The sequence below is a fragment of the Panicum hallii genome, chromosome 2 (genome assembly GCF_002211085.1).
Source record: "Panicum hallii strain FIL2 chromosome 2, PHallii_v3.1, whole genome shotgun sequence".
NCBI lineage: Eukaryota > Viridiplantae > Streptophyta > Magnoliopsida > Poales > Poaceae > Panicum > Panicum hallii.
In genome coordinates this window covers 3402195-3417373 of record NC_038043.1, presented here as the reverse complement: position 1 = coordinate 3417373, position 15179 = coordinate 3402195, and the positions used below count along the sequence as shown (strand labels likewise).

The 15179-nt window shown below is 49.9% G+C and overlaps 1 pseudogene; it reads right to left on the bottom strand.

Moving 5' to 3' along the window:
- LOC112880145 overlaps positions 1-14704 on the bottom strand; it is a 34824-nt pseudogene extending 20120 nt beyond the window's left edge.
- Positions 14705-15179: the final 475 nt, after the last annotated feature.

The window sequence follows — 15179 nt, the reverse complement described above, 5'->3', positions numbered from 1 at the left end:
GGAAGTGGATGAAAATGGAAATATGGCAAATGGAATTAGGGTTGAGGTGATGGAGCTCAAGCCCGTAGTAATAAAGAAGGCCACGAAAGAAGGAACAAGTGGGGAGGGCCAATCCCCGTTCGGCAAAATAGAAGAATGTGACGATTTCGTCGACATTCTCCATGGGGACAGGTTCACGGAAAGAGGGGCGCCAGTTAACAAGGTTTTTCTCTTGCAGCAACCCCTCGGAAACTAGTTTGTTCAGATTGTTGAGGGAGCACTTACTGTGTGTCCACTCCGCTGCCGACGGCTCCGCCTCTTTCTTCTTCCCCTCGATCTCTGACTTCTTGGACGCCATCTCCGATGCGCTAGCCACGAGATGCTCGGGGGCTGCGGGGAGAGGGGCGGGGTGGTTGGAGTGGGAGGATCTCCTTGAGGGGATGGCGGCGGCGTTTGGCTCCGATTGGGGTTTTTGGTGGTTTTTGGCGAATGCAGACTGAAAGCACAATTTTCCCCACTATTGCCGGGGGTTAAGTAACCAGCGGGATGGGAAAAAGTTACTATTCTGAAGTTCAAGAGCCGTTGTTGGGAATATTCCGAAGGTGAGGGGTCATTTGGTGATCTGATTGGATTAAATATTCAATTAATCTTTTTCAGGGCTAATTAGCCCGAAAAAAGGGGTTTTCGAATCTTTGGTCTAATTTCATTATTTGTATCATCACTTTGGTCTCTTCTTAAGGTGTCATTGTTTAGCCTGCATGCCACGATTTTTGGACCCTTATCTCCAATTTTGTGGGATTTGGATTCAAGGCTCGGGGGCTGCGGGGTACGTGGCATCGACTACTTATTTTTCTAATTTCTTTGAAGGATAAGGAGGATTACAGATTAATGGGACCCTCAGCCTGATTCTCCGATTCAACCTAAGGCTCGGGGGCTATTCCATATGGAGTGCGATTTTTCAATCGCACACCATAGCAGAAATGAAATTCGGGGCATGAGCACCTCATAGCTTCGATGCAGCCAAGGAAGTACTCGAAGGAGGGTTGCATGACGAAGCTTCAGAAGAAGTCGAAGACTACTTCGAAAGTACTCGATAAGCCTGCAGTACTCAGCTACGAAGAGCTCGGGGGCTTGTCAGACCCGGGGCCACCGGGCTGGGCACGTTACGTAGTTTAAGAGATTAAGCCCGTCTTATCTCTTATTTATTTTGTTTTGTTTATCTCTTGTTTATCTCGTTTAAATAGGAGATAGAGCTAACCAACACGGAGAAGATCTACTCGAGATATGTCTGGTATGATCCCTCGATGGAGGTTGGTTAGCACCTTTGTAACTCTGACCTCTCGATATATAAGGGAGGTCAGGGACCCCCCTCAAAACAGAAGATCATTAGGTCATTCTACACCAAAGGCAATACAAACCATACAGGACGTAGGGTGTTATGCTCTGTTCGGCCCGAACCTGTCTAAATCTTGTGTTCCTTGCACCTTCGAGTTCCTGATCTCGGCGTCTCTTCACCCAAAACTTACCACCATGGGTATATCCCTCGGTGGGCAGCCGGTTAAACACCGACAAGAGTTGAAAGAGAGATCCATTGATTCCAGCCTCATTAAGTTACCGAGTTGTGATGGAATTTTTCCTGTGAAGTTATTGTGCGACATGTCAAGTTTGTGAAGTGAAACAAGCCTTCCAATCGAACCCGGAATGGAACCCTCAAATGAGTTGTTTGAGAAATCAATTATTTTGAAAGCAGTTTGGATTTTTGGTGGTACTTAAAGCGGCATCTTTGAATGTGACAATAACAGTATCTTGATACACAAATGATCTCCGAGTTGAATTTGTTTGATGCTCTAATATTTTCCCCACATCGTTGCTGTTATCCATCATTGCTCTCAAATTCTCAAACCATTCTGGATGCAAGTCACTAGAGAAATGGTTGGAGGCCAAATCAACTATTTGTAAACTTGTAAAGTGTTGGTAGCCATCGTGAAGACCCCTTATAGTGCCGTTGAGTTGGTTAGATCTCAACACGAGAATTTGAAGCTTTGGAAGTGTACCCAACCATTCTGGAAATGAATCTGATTATTACCAACATCAAGAACCTCCAAGTCTTGGAAATTTGCTAGGGATCTAGGTAGTGCACCTTGAATTTGATTTTGATTCAAATCGATTGTCTAAAGCTTACACCCTTCTCTAATATTTTCAGGTAGCACGCCATGAAACTTGTTTTCTCTTAACCTCAATATGCTCATCAGGTCAGCTTTTTTCATAAGACAGGATGGAATTGGTCCAGAAAAGTAATTGTAAGATAAGTCCATGATCTGAAGGTTGTTTAAACTACAAACTGAAAGTGGTATATGGCCACTCAATTTATTTTTTGACAAATTGATACTGATGGCATTTCTAAGATACCTGCCAACAAAGTTAGGTTCAATCGAAAAGAATTCATTATTTGAGTAATCCAAAAAAATTAGTTCGGATGGAGTTGATGGTATCGGTATGCTTCCTTGAAGTCCATTAAAACTGAGATCAAGAACAATTAAATGTGTCATCTGTACAATAGGAGACTATCGGTGTTTTACCGGCTACCCACCGAGGGATATACCCTAGGTGGTAAGTTTTGGGCGAGGGGACGCCGAGATCAGGAACTCGAAGGTGCAAGGAACACAAAATTTAGACAGGTTCGGGCCGCGAGACGCGTAATACCCTACGCCCTGTATGGTTTGTATTGCCTTAGGTGAAGAATGATCTGGAGATCCTCTGTTTTGAGAGGGGTCCCTATCCTGCCTTATATATCCGAGAGGCCAGGGTTACAAAGATACTAACCAACACCAGCCAAGGAATCATACCAGAACATATCTCGAGTAGATTCCCCCTGTATCGGTTAGCTCTATCTCCTATTTAAACGGGATAAATAAGAGATAAACGAGATGAATAAGAGATAAGATGGACTTAATCTCTTAAACCTCTTTAAACTACGTTATGTACACAGCCCCGTGGCCCCGGGTCTGACAAGCCCCCAAGCTCTTCGTAGCTGAGTACTGCAGGCTTATCGAGTACTTTCGAAGCAGTCTTCGACTTCTTTTGAAGCTTCGTCTTGTAGTCCTTCTTCGAATACTTGCTTGGCTGCATCGAAACTATGAGGTGCTCATGCCCCGAATTATATTTTTAATATGGTGTGCGATTGAAAAATCGCACTCCATATGGAGTAGCACCCGAGCCTTAGGTTGAATCGGAGAATCAGGCTGAGGGTCACTTCAATCTTGAATCCTCCTTACTTACCTTTTCAAATAAATTTGAAAAAATAAGTAGTCGAAGCCACGTATCCCGCAGCCCCCGAGCCTTTAATCCAAATCCCCCAAATTTGGAGAAAAGGATCAAAAGTCATGGCATGGAATGCAAAAAATATCCACATGGTAATTTACCAACATGATGGTACAAATGATGGAAATTAGATCTGAAATTTGAAAAACCCCTCTTTTCAGGCCAATTAACCCTGAAAAAATGATTAATCGAATATTTAATCTAAACATTCCACCAAATGACCCCTCATCTTCGGAATATTCCTAAAAACGACTCTTCAACTTCGGAACATTAGAATTTTCCCCAACCGCTGGTTATTTAACCCCGCGGCAACAGTGAAAAAAGAACTCTATTCCAATCTGCAATCTGCCCAAATCCAGAAAAATCCCCAAAACAGAGCCGTGCTCCCGCCGCCATCCTCCCGGCAAAATCCTCCCGCCCCGATCTCCCCGCCCCTCTCCCCGCAGCCCCCGAGCAACTCGTGGCGAGCGGATCCGGAGATGGCGCCCAAGAGATCAGAAGCCGAAGGGAAAAAGAAGGAGGTGCAGCCGTCGATCGGGGAGTGGACATACAATAAGTGTTCCCTCCATGATCTTGATAGGCTAGTTTCTGAGGGGTTGCTGCAAGATAAGAATCTTGTCAACTGGCGCCCCTCTTTCCGTGAACCTTTCCGTATGGAAAATGTTGACGAAATCGTCACATTTTACCATTTTGTCGAACGGGGATTGGCCCTCCCCTCTTGTTCTTTCTTCCGCGGCCTTCTATATTATTACGGGCTTGAGCTCCATCACCTCAACCCGAACTCCATCTGCCACATTTCAATTTTTATCTATTTCTGCGAAGCTTTCCTCGGAATCGAACCCCACTGGGATCTTTTCCGCTTCCTCTTCCGCGTCAAACCACAGCCCACCTCGAAGAACCTCGCCGTTGCAGGGGGCGCCGGCATCCAACTGCGTCAGCAGGCCGGTGACAAATATCTGTCATACAAATTCCCCTCCAACCTTCCCGGGTGGAAAAATCATTGGTTCTATATCGAGAACCATGCTCCCCAACTCCCAGCAAAATCAAACAATCCGCCTGTAGTGAGGCCAGAGTGGAATCTTGAACTTTCCAGGGGGGACATGGATCAAGTCGAGGAACTGCTAGACATCATAGAGGCGTAGAAGATGATGGGAGTGACCGACGCTTCCGTCATGTTCTCCTTTTTCAAACGCCGCGTCCAGCCGATCCAACAGCGCCACCGACTTGGATTCGAGTACACAGGCTCTGCTAATCCTTCCCGCATGTGCGCAGAGAAACTATCAGACGAAGCCGCACTCCTCCAAGTCCAGCGGGTGCTACTGGATGTGGACGCCGTGCCTTACGTGCCTGAGTTATTTTCCACGCGAAATCCGCCCAAACCGGTGAGTATTCGACTGCTTTTTGTTGGAGACGAATTCTGTTCTGCCACTGCTAACTGAAAACCTTCTGCAGGGACACACAGAACTGTACTGCAGCTACTCGCCACGACCCGACATCCCCGGTCGGACCACCTCCTCCCCAGCGCCGCTGTTGAAGCAAAGAGAGCTCGAATAGCTGCAGCTCAGCGCGGCAGCGAATCCACAGAGGACGAGAACCCCAAGGCGGAGGAGGAAACTGAAGATGAGGCGAGACGGGACAACCCCTCCAGGCCAGCCGTGGAGTTGACCAAAGCTCTGCCGTTGGTGCCGCAGGGTCGTCGGGTAGGGCGCAAGCGAAAGGCGCAGGAAATCGAATCTTCCAGGTACTAGCTTGCTGCCTTGTTGTATTGCCGAATGTCGATATTGTTACGCACTGATAGTATCCCCTTGTAGCCCTTCCGCCTCTACCTCCAGGACCGAGCCCGAAGAGGTGGAGGCAGCTCCATCGACCACCACAGCCGTCACCATCGCTGTGGCAGGGACCGCGCCACCTGCTGGTGAAACCCCGCCACTAGCAACAGTGGCGCCGCGACAGGCCTTGCGGGTGAAAAGAGCCATCAAGAAGAAGTCTACACTGTAAGTTTGCCTCTGGTTGCGCAATAAACGTTCTGATTTTTCGACTTGTGTGATGACTGACTCGACTTCATTAGGGCTGCAAGTGCCGCGGACCTCCAGCTGAAGCCGGCCACGACTACCCCAGCCCCGGGGTCGCCGACCCAAGAAGAGTCTACAAGCGCAGGGACAATCATGGCTGTGCCAGCCCCCGAGCTGTCAGCCCCCGAAGGGCCGACGCTCGCGGAGCCAGCCCCCGAGATGGACGCGATGCTGCCCGACTTGCCGCCCCCGAGCTCCAAGAAGGCGAAGCTGGAGCCGGTGGCGAGGAACAAGTCGAGGCCCCTGTTGCCACTCCTACGGATGGCGCAGGTAAGCATCTGACCACCCACGGCTAGCCACCGAGACCCAGGCGCAATGTGCTGAAGACATTTGTACTTGCAGGTGCCCAGCGGCCACTGCCTGAAGAAACCCCCGGGACATTGAAGGGTCCCAGAGAAATGCTGAAGGCCGGGCCCGGATATGAGAACATCATCAACACCGACCTGGTGGATGACCCGAAGCTGACATCCGAGAACATAAGGGGCTTCAGGAAAGCCTACAAGGAGCTGTATGATTTTACCATGGTAAGTCCCGAGTACTCGTCTGCTTGTATGCGTTGTCGAATAGTTTTGACTCGATCTCCTCTTTTATGCAGGATGTGATCTCTGACTCCCAGAAGAAATCGGAAAAATTGCGGGAAGTTGTAAGTGATCACCAAGAACTCCCTGCTCTGGAAAAGCGCGTCGACGACGAGAAGACGAAGAACTTGTATCTCGAGAAAGCCAACTCCGAGCTCCAACGACAACTCGAGGAACAGAAGAAGGCGCTCCAGGAGCAACTCAAAGAGCAAAAGAAAGCGCACCAAGGTAAGCCATTGCTCCCCCCGATTACTTGCACGTATCATTTTGTCCTGGATTCTGAAAAAGCTTCTCACCACAGAACTTAGGAAAATGTTAATATATAAAGAAGAGCTGCTTACTGACGTGAAGAACCTGCTCCATCGCCGTACAAATGAAGTTGAGAGGCTGCAAAAGGTGATCGGCAATACTGAACGACAGTTCACCGACTGCCTTCAGCGAATCAAGACGCTAAGCGAGGAGAATGAGCAGTGGCAGAAAGAGCTCGAAGACCTCAGGGGGGCCGCCCGGGAGCTGGTGGACATGGTGGATCCACCGGGGGAAAGCGAAAGCAAACCCTCGGCCCCTGTTAGATCGACTCCGCGAAGCCCCGAAGAAAGTGCTCAAATTCCTCTCTGAGGCTCCGATCGCGTGCGTCAGCAATGCCCTCGCAATTGTGAAATCCTTCTTGCCAAACGCGCACCTGGGAATATTTGCTCAAGGAATGGCAGTGGACTGCACCAAGGAACAATTCGACGGGTACCTCCGAGATGCCCATCCTATATCAGAATAAATAGTACAAAATGTACTGCAGGATTAGGGTGTAAGAAACAAGTACTAATTCCCTTGTGTGTATATTTTGTTTAATGTCTCTACTTGTGTATGTGTGCCTTGGCTGAATCAGAATCTTGGCTTAAAGGCAAAGTAGTAGACACTACCCGGGGTGCAGCGACCCTGAAGGTGGTCATAGCTCCAAGTGGGAACTCATCTAACAAGTTAGCCACAACTCGATCGAGCGGGTCTAAAATGTTAGGAAAGAACGCGAGCATTGTCGCGGAATTGCCGTGCTTAATGCAGAAAAATAAAACTACCCTGAGTGCATCAACTCGTTGGGAGCAAGCGCGGGCATCGCCGCGGGTCTGCCGTGTTTGTGGCAAAAAACAAAACTACTCTGATTGCAACGACTCAAGATGTAGTCGAGGTGGCTCGTCATGTGAGCCTATCCAACAAACTGGGTATAAACCAGTCGAACGGGTCGATCTTTGTTGGAATAAATGCGACTACTGTCGTGAGCGACCATCCAAGGTTGCGGCGGAAGTCGAATCGTAGGAGGTATGAAAGGAACCGAGGGTTCCATCAAAACATGGAGTCGATAAACTTTGAACGTGGCTGGAGCCTCCGTACTTCAGGACGAGAAGTCGATTTATATATGTACTGCACGTGGCCGTGGCCTCCGTATGCTCACAGGGAAATTTACACCCCGAATCTTGTGGCACGTAGCCTCCAAATTGATTCGAGAGGGAGAGACCGCCTGAGCCCCTGGGGATTCAGTTTTCTCCGGATATCTTCTCATGGATAAAACTTGCGCAGGTTCTGGATGTTCCAAGAGTTCGGAACATCTTGGCCTTCGGGATATTGTAGTCGATATGACCCTGGTCTTGTAACCTGCTTGACAACGAATGCTCCTTCCCACCTTGAGTTGAGTTTGTGCAAGCCGGACTCATCCTGAATGCGACGCAGGACCAAGTCACCGATGCTGAATGACCGTTCCCACACGTTGCGATCATGATACCGCCGAATCCCCTGCAGGTATCGGGCTGACTGAACAAGAGCGGTGCAGCGAGCCTCTTTCAACAGAATCGAGCTCTAACTGCCTCACCTCGTCCGCCTCGTCTTCATTGTACATTTCATTCCTTGGGGATTTCCACATGATATCGGCTGGCAAGATAGCTTCAGATCCATACACGAGAAAGAACGGCGTTTGTCCTGTGGCTTTGGACGACTGAGTCCGAAGCCCCTAGACAACATGTGGCAGCTCATGTATCCATTTGCCTCCCTTTTTGCTGTTTTCATCATAGAGTCTCTTTTTGAGGCCATCGATTATCATACCGTTCGCCCTTTCGACTTGTCCATTGGCTCTTGGGTGTGCAACAGAGACATATTTAACCTTGATGCATGCATTCTCACAGAACTCCCAGAACTGGTTGGCCGTAAAGTTGGATCCCAAGTCCGTGATGATGGTATTGGGGAAGCCGAAGCGGTGCAAGATATCTGAGATGAAATCCACAACCCGACCTGGTGTGAGTTTGGCTATCGGCTTGTACTCGATCCATTTGGTAAACTTGTTGATAGCCACCAGCACATGAGTGAAACCGCCAGGCGCCGTTGTGAAGGGCCCAATCATGTCGAGGCTCCAACAAGCAAAGGGCCAGGATGGCGGTATGGTGATAAGGCTGTGGGCTGGAACATGAGACTGCTTACCAAAGAATTGACAATTTTGGCACCTGCGCACGAGATCCTCCGCGTCAGATACTGCAGTGGGCCACCAGAAACTGGCCCTGTATGCTTTCCCCACCAGCGTTCTTGAAGCTGCGTGGTTGCCGCAGACACCCTCGTGGATCTCCCGCAGTATATCGTAGTCATCTTCCTTTGTGACGCACTTCATGAGAACACCTGACCGAGCGCCGCGTCGATAGAGCCTGCTGTCGACTAGGACAAAACCCTTGCTTCTACGCATGACACGTGCCGCCTCTGCGCTCCTGGCGTCAATTCCCGCTGGTAGCCTTTGATCTCTAATGAAGTCGATAAATCCTTTCGCCAGTCCTCCCCCAGCACCATAACCTCTCGATCGGGTTGTTGGGGACCCACGTCGATGGTTACCTACGGAGAAGTCTTGATGGATGGCTGCTTGAGCTCCTGGACGAAGACCCCTGGTGGAACCTGAGCACGTGTTGACCCCAGCTTGGACAAGGTATCCGCGCCGATATTGTGCTCCCGTAGCACATGATGAACCTCCAAGCTGGAAAATTTGCTTTCCAACTTGCGCACTTCCTGGACGTAGGCGTCCATCGTCTCCTTGTTGCAGTCCCACTCTTTGTTGACTTGCTGAACGACAAGAAGAGAGTCGCCATGCACAAGCAGTCGCTTGATCCCTAGTGATATCACCAAACGAAGCCCGTGAAGCAAAGCTTCATACTCGGCTTCATTATTGGATATCGCCCACGGGATCTGAAGGACATACTTCAATTGTTCACCTCGTGGAGAAATAAGCAGAACTCCGGCGCCGCCGCCATCGAGCTTGAGGGACCCATCGAAGTACATGGTCCAGTGCTCTGGCTTGTCGGCTGGAGTTGGAACTTGATTCTCCCTCCATTCAGCCATAAAATCGACTAAGGCTTGAGACTTGATTGCAGTGCGTGGCTTGAAGTCGATTGACAAAGCCCCCAGTTCCACTGCCCACTTTGATATACGCCCCGTGGTATCTTGATTATGAAGAATGTCCGCCAGCGGGAAATCCGTAATCACAGTGATCTTGTACTCGTCGAAATAATAGCGCAGCTTTCTTGATGCGATTAGAATTGCATATAAAAGCTTCTGAACAGCTGGATACCGTACCTTGGACTCGGAGAGTACCTCGCTGATGAAGTAGACAGGCCTCTGCACACCAAATGCATGGCCTTCCTCACCTCGCTCGACTACAATAGCACTGCTGACAACGTGAGTTGTTGCCGCAATATAAAGTAGTAGATCTTCCCCTAGCAATGGCGCTGTAAGGATCGGAGGAGACTGAAGGTGATGTTTGAGATTTTGCAGAGCCCGCTCAGCCTCCTCTGTCCATTGGAACTTGTCTTGGCGTTTCAGGAGCTTGAAGAAAGGCAGTCCTCTCTCCCCAAGCCGGGAGATGAACCTATTTAGGGCTGCCATACAACCTGTTAACTTCTGCACATCCTTGATTGTGGCTGGAGCCTCCATATCAGTAATGGCCGAAATCTTTACAGGGTTGGCTTCAATGCCCCGGTTGCTGACGATGAACCCGAGCAATTTCCCTGAAGGTACTCCAAAAACGCACTTGGTTGGGTTGAGCTTCCACCGAAATCTGCGCAAGCTGCTGAACGTTTCTTCCAGATCTGCAATCAAGTCATCAGAATCCGTGGTCTTGACGACCACATCGTCCACGTAGGCCTCAACATTCCGATGCAGCTGATCTGCGAAGCACATCTGGATCGCATGCTGATAGGTTGCTCCTGCGTTTTTCAACCCGAAGGATATAGTTTTGTAGGCATATGTCCCGTACGGGGTGATGAACGCGGTCTTGATTTGGTCCTCCTCCTTGAGTGCAATCTGATGATATCCTGAATAACAATCAAGGAAACAGAGCAGAACACAGCCTGCCGTCGAGTCGACGACTTGATCAATGCGCGGCAGCCCGAAGCGGGCAATGCTTGTTGAGATCGGTGTAGTCAACACACATCCTCCATTCATTATTCTTTTTACGTACAAGAACAGGATTAGCTACCCACTCTGGATGGATTACTTCTTTAATGAATCCAGCCGCGAGGAGTTTAGCTATCTCCCGTTTGATGGCCTCACGCTTGTCGTGGGCAAACCTTTGCAGGCGTTGCTTTTTGGGCACAGCCTTTGGGTGTACATTCAGACTATGCTCGATCAACTCCCTGGGCACCCCTGGCATATCCGCAGGTTTCCATGCGAAAATGTCTCGGTTAGCCCGAAGGAAGCTGACGAGCGCGAGTTCCTATTTCTCACCTAAGCCCGCACCAATGACGGCGGTCTTAGATGAGTCACCCTCCTGGAGCTGGATCATCTTGAGTGCCACGTCGTTAGTCGACTAGATGCTCGACTTGCTAGCCTTTCTCGACGGAATCTCCAGCCCGGACTGGGAAAGCTGCTGCGCGGCCGCGAGTACTTCCCCTGAAGCATCTGGCACATGAGTAGTCGAAGCGTACTGGATCGCCTCCTGATTGCAATCATACGACTTCTTCAAGTCACCTCGGAGAGTGAGTACTCCACTTAGTCCTGGCATCTTGAGAAGTAGATAAACGTAATGCAGCACTGCCATAAACTTGGCGAGTGCCGGATGACCCAATATTGCGTGATAAGAAGATTCGAAACTGGCCACCTCGAATTTAATGAACTCGATGCGGTAATTCTCCCTCGTGCCGAAGGTGACTGGGAGAACCACCGTACCAAGCGGGTGTGCCGCGTTACCTGGGATGATGCTGTAGAAAGGGGACTTGCTTGATACCAGCATGTCCTTGAAGTCCAGACCCATCCTCCTCAGAGTGCTGGCAAAGATGAGGTTGAGACTGCTCCCACCATCGATGAGGACCTTGGTGAGCCTGACCTCTGCCACAACAGGGTCTAGAACCAAAGGAAACTTGCCGGGCTCAGAAAAGCTCATCCACTGATCACCTCGGGAGAACGAGATGGGGACCTCCGACCAGCAGAGTGGTCATGGTACCGCCGGCTCGATGGACATGATCTCCCGAAGAAGCAACTTCTGATCCCTCCTGGAGCTGAAATCTCCATCACCCCCGAAGATGAGGTTAATGGTTTTCGAAGCGTCCTGGAACTTCGGGTTGCGCCCTTGGTCTTCTTGGTCGTCATCCTCGAGTTCCTTTTCTGCAGGCTTCTTGTTCTTCTTACCACCACCGGAGTTGCCAAACGCCCTCCGGAGATGGTAGCAGTCGATAGCCGCGTGATTGGACCCTGGATGCCACGGGCACTTCTTCTACAGGAGCTTCTCGAACTCCTCGTGTGTCGCCAACTTCTTGCCTCACGGGGGGCGATCCATGGTCGCGATGATATCATCTGGCCTGCGCTTTCGGGGTGGACCCAAATAGTCCCGCTGGCTTTTGACGTTGTGGTTGTCATTTGGGCGCCTCAGATTGCTATCTTGGCGCCGCGGGAACCGCTCCCGCATCTTCTCCTCCTGTTCGGACCAATCGTGCATCATATCACGAAGGCCCGCAACAGTCTTTGGCCTGTTCCGCCCAAAATCCCTGTAGATGCCTGGGTCGGTGATGCCGTTGTAAAAGCAATCGATGATGTCGTCCTCCGAGATGTTCGCGATGGTGGCACGGACGTCGAAGAAGCGACGTGTGTAGGACCACAGGAGCTCGTTACGTTCCTGTTTGCACTGAGCAAGATCGTGACGAGTACCGGCGTGAGCAATCGCTCCCTGGAAGTTGTCGATGAAGACCTTCTTGAGTCGCTCCCAGAAGTCGATGGAGTTGTTGCTAAGGCTCTCCAGCCACGTGAGCAGCGCAAGGTCCAAAGCCATCGGGAAGTAGATGACTTTGGTGATGTTTGAGCCCCCTGCGACCTCAATGGCCGCGGAGTAGCAACGGAGCCACTACTGAGGAGCCTGCTTGCCGTCGTACTTGGTGATGCCGATCGGCTTGAAGCCCTACGGGTACTTGTAGCTGCTGAACCCTGCAGAGAAAGCTGGGAAGCGATCGCTGCAGTCAGTTCCTTCAGTTTTGACTTCTTCGCGTACCTTGCGCCTGGAATCAATTACGGACCGGGCATCACGGCCTTCATTGATGTGCTGGCGCAGGTCTTCTGGAGGAGGCTGATGATTGGCCTGTCGCAGATTATCCCCTGGAGGTGGCTGCTGCCTCCCGCCAGGGGCCTGGCTTCCGCGAATGTTGTCGTTGTGGAGGCTAGGCTGAGGTCGAGGGCGTCCGCCAGCCGTTCGGCTGTGAGCCTGGCTCCGACTCTCACCCACGCATTCCTCCCTGAGAGTAGACACCGGGTTTTGCTGATCCAGCTGGATCCAGACCCTCTGCGCGTAAAGAAGTGCTTGACGCACATTCGGATGTTACTGCGCTCGAGTATGGCCGTAACCCAGGAAATGTTGGCCACCGGGGTCCTGAAGCCCCGTTCACTTACGGCGGCGAACTCAGGGTCAAGCTCGCGATGCATAAATCACCTGCGCTCGTTGACCCTCTTCCGCCGGATTGTGCGGGCCCTATTTTTGGCCCTCCGCGTCTCACGATCGGTGTCGTTCTCGTCGCCAGCGTTGGCTGTGGCCTCATCTTCGGAGACCGCGTCAAAAACGACAATGGGAAATCCTCCATCACCCTCGCCTTCTTCTGCCATTAGCACCTGGCGGGAGGTGAGCTCATCAGAGCTCGCGTCGACTAGTTCAGTCGACCCCTCCGCCACGGTGGCCAACGGCCTGCCCTCCTGAAAAGGCAAAGGTTCCAGGTGGGCCACAAGACGACCCTCGGCCTCGAGTAGATCGGAGAGCTCCATGCCCTTCCAATGTACGAAGCACCCCTCCGGTATGGAGGTGATCATCAGATCACCAGCGCCAAAACAACCCGAAGCCCCCTGACACGTGGTGGCTTCAGGCCTTCCAACCTGGAGCAGAAAGTCCAGGTCCTTCTCTAGTATGGAGAGGGACCCTGATACGTTGGCCTCCTGGAGATTAGTGGCCGGATTGCGTGAACCGAGTTGGGATCGGTTACGCGAATCCTTAGATTGGAACGAGTCCAACCCAAGGGAAGTTGCCGCAACACTGGATGAAGTCGAGCTTGGAGTAGACTCCTCCTCGATCCTTGTTGCAGAAGCATGGGTCGACAAGTCGTCGAGATCGTCGACGAACTTGTCGAGGTCACTGCGGGGATCCGTAGCGGAAGTCTTTGGCTTCATGTTGATGAGGAATCGCCGGAAATCGCCCACACCATCTGCGATGCAGGCCCACGAGCCAAAAACGAATGTCGTACCCTGGGAGGGAACTGACCTGGCAAATTTGAAGGATGCCATCGAGCTCGCCGGTGAATCTTCGATGCGCTCCCCTACCTGGCGCGCCAGCTGTCGGTGTTTTACCGGCTGCCCACCGAGGGATATACCCAAGTGGTAAGTTTTGGGCGAGGGGACGCCGAGATCAGGAACTCAAAAGTGCAACGAACACAAAACTTAGACTGGTTCGGGCCGCGAGGCGCGTAATACCCTACGTCCTGTATGGTTTGTATTGCCTTAGGTGTAGAATGATCTGGAGATCCTCTGTTTTGAGAGGGGTCCCTGTCCTCCCTTATATATCCGAGAGGCAGGGTTACAAAGATACTAACCAACACCAGCCAAGGAATCGTACCAGAACATATCTCGAGTAGATTCCCCCTGTATCGGTTAGCTCTATCTCCTATTTAAACGGGATAAATAAGAGATAAACGAGATGATAAGAGATAAGACGGATTTAATCTCTTAAACCTCTTTAAACTACGTTATGTATACAGCCCCGTGGCCCCGGGTCTGACAGAGACTTCTCTAAAGAAGTAAACTTGTTGTGTGAGAGGTCCAAATACATAAGGTGCTTCTCCCATACCCAACTTGGTATGGCCCCTTCGATTTGGTTATTCGAAAGATCGAGACGTTGAATAGTGTCAATATATTCTAATGATGCCGGAAATTTTGTAAGGTTGCAAGATGCAAGGAATATGTACTGGATTTTAAGGGAATGAGAGAATATCATAGCACCTTCTTTTTCTATGATTGATATCATATTGTTACCCAGGTTAAGATAGTTGAGATTTCTCAACCTCCAGATAGAGCCAAGTTCTATTGCGCTGTCAGTTTATTTGATCCAAGACCGAGAGCCTGAAGATTCGTAAGCTGAAAAAATGATTTGGGTATCGGGCCTGTCAATTGATTAATGCTTAAATCAATCTCCGACAATGGTGAGGATAAAGGAGCAGGAATGTCTTCCAGCGAGCCAATAAGCTGATTATCTATTAACAAAAGCCGTTGCATCTAAACGTGTTGCAGACCTGATGTACGTACGTGTACAGAATATCAATAATATTGTCTAACACGAACAGCACATCCCAAATTGATATTCACGTGTTATTAAGTCACCATATCATGTTACAATGCAACCATCACTTTCTACTATAAAATTTTGGACCTACACGTATAGTCATGAGTATATGTTATGTATAATATAATTTTAACTTGCATAAAACTGCACCTATCACGTTGCATAATGTTACATTTAATGGCATCATGAAAGGTGGTTATATCTAATTTAAAGATATTTTTACTATTTTTTAATTTTCAAAAAATTAAATAAATATAATTTTCTATTACATCCTTGGAGGTACTATTCGATAGTAACTAACCAAATCTACCTATATCGACGATCCATGTTCATTTCGAAGTATCATGATAAAGCCCAATAATCAAATAGGTTGCTCCTAGAAGGTAATATTCGATAATAACTAACCAG